This window comes from Austrofundulus limnaeus, unplaced genomic scaffold, assembly GCF_001266775.1.
Source record: "Austrofundulus limnaeus strain Quisiro unplaced genomic scaffold, Austrofundulus_limnaeus-1.0 Scaffold1093, whole genome shotgun sequence".
Classification (NCBI taxonomy): Eukaryota; Metazoa; Chordata; class Actinopteri; order Cyprinodontiformes; family Rivulidae; genus Austrofundulus; species Austrofundulus limnaeus.
The window spans coordinates 108,412-110,144 of NW_013953495.1; the positions used below are offsets into that span (position 1 = coordinate 108,412).

The 1,733-nt window shown below is 37.7% G+C and overlaps 1 protein-coding gene across 1 annotated transcript in view; it reads left to right on the plus strand.

Annotated features, from left to right (window-relative positions):
- LOC106534118 (feline leukemia virus subgroup C receptor-related protein 1) overlaps window positions 1-1,547 on the plus strand; it is a gene marked incomplete in the record, with an annotated part of 19,172 nt that extends 17,625 nt beyond the window's left edge. Inside the window, 1 exon segment of the mRNA XM_014030639.1 lies at window positions 903-1,547.
- Window positions 1,548-1,733: the final 186 nt, after the last annotated feature.

Below are 1,733 nucleotides of genomic sequence, written 5' to 3' on the forward strand. Positions count from 1 at the left end.
AAAGAAAAGCAACGAAAAAAAAGAAAAGCAACGAGGCGCTGCAAAGAATTTTTTTTTTAAATACAGCTTTTTGTTGGACATTTGCTGATGTGAATCTTCAAACTTTTTAAACAAATATTTCTCATTTAATGACTGAATATTTTTAAAATAATGTATTTTCACCTTTAAACATGTTTGTGTTTTTATGTAAGTAAATTTAATGTTTGTTTTTTAAGTATCAAACAGCTGAATAACTTCTTCTCAGTTATGGAAGTGTTTAATAATTTAATGGTTAGAATTTAGCCATATAGTTTTGTTTTGTCGACATGTTTTAACTGACAGTGGAGTGTATAGGTTTAAACAAAAATAAACGTAAATATTCTGAGCAAAAAGAAGTTTGGAGTTCGGTACAAACTCTTCACGTCTCTGGTTTAGTTTGTATCAGAGCAGAGTGAGAAACTTCATTTACAGAATAAGCTGCTGAGCCTCTTRGACCTTCTCGTTGTTGATTTAACAAAGTAACATTTAGAGACATTGTTTGGATTTTTTGGTGCTGCAGATTCCCTCCCACTGGGTTCCCAGTAAAACATGTGAGACAGATTATTGGACCCTCCTCTCTGTCTGATTTCAGTCTGCTTTGAAAAGAAACCTGATCTGTAAATCAGCACCAGGACTCTTCCTTTTGTCTCTCTGACACCCTGCTGACACCCTGCTGAGGAAAGACTTCAGTTCTTTAGTTCTCTTTTTTAACTCTGAGTTTATTCTCACACCTATATGACCTTAGAAAGTGTCTTTATGCTGCCACCTGGTGGTCACACTGAGAATAACAGAAAACGGCACCTGTTTAAATCCTCCTGTGGAAACCTTCTGTCTGAGTTTTTGCTAATTGAAGTCATGTTTTTTTATTTAACTCCCTGTCACAGCTGCCTGCTGAGTGTCCCGAGGACCTCCCTTCAGAAAATAAAACCAGCAGATTTAAGCTGGAGCCTTCGGTCAGTTTCTCCCGTGAGACTTCACTGTGACCTGRCAGGACTGTCGGAGGGAGTTCTGTTCCTTTCTGTGCCTCAGCAGAGAAAACTACAGCACAATCATTTTTTTGTTACATCACTGTTTGGGTCTGCAGGACTGACGGAAGTGACTTCAGCCGAGCTTCAGCTCTCTGATGGAGCAGTTTGACTTCCTGAAAGCTCCTCTGAATGTCTCCTGGTGCCACGTGGACGAGCTTCTTRTAGTGAACCTTTAGGTTTCATCCTGAAGACTTTTTATTTTTTATGAAAATTTGGTGAGAATTGAGAAATAAGTATGCAATCTAAAAAAAAACTCTCCACTGCACTTTATTTCTGTTGGATGTAAAGAGAAGCTGATGGAAGGAAATATTTTGCAGCATRATCTCTGTAATGTGCTCTGATGTTAGTTTTCTGACTCTAACAGGGTTTCTGCAGGGATTAGAAGTCAGTAAATGGATTTTGCACAACTTAGGACCTTAAAGTGCCTGTGACATGTATATTCATGAAATACAAAAAGTAAAAAAAACATTGATGTATTTAATAAACTTAGTATATATAATACACACGACTTTACCCATTATGTCCCATTGTTGACATTTTCTTTTGAATCAAAAAGAAAAAATAAGTAGGTCCTCTGGATGGGTTCTTCTTTAGTGAAACGTTTCGTCTCTCCTCCAAGAGACTTCTTCAGTCGGATGAGTTTCAGGTGAACTCAGCCTTATAAGCTCCGCCTCGTCTGTGCTGGCT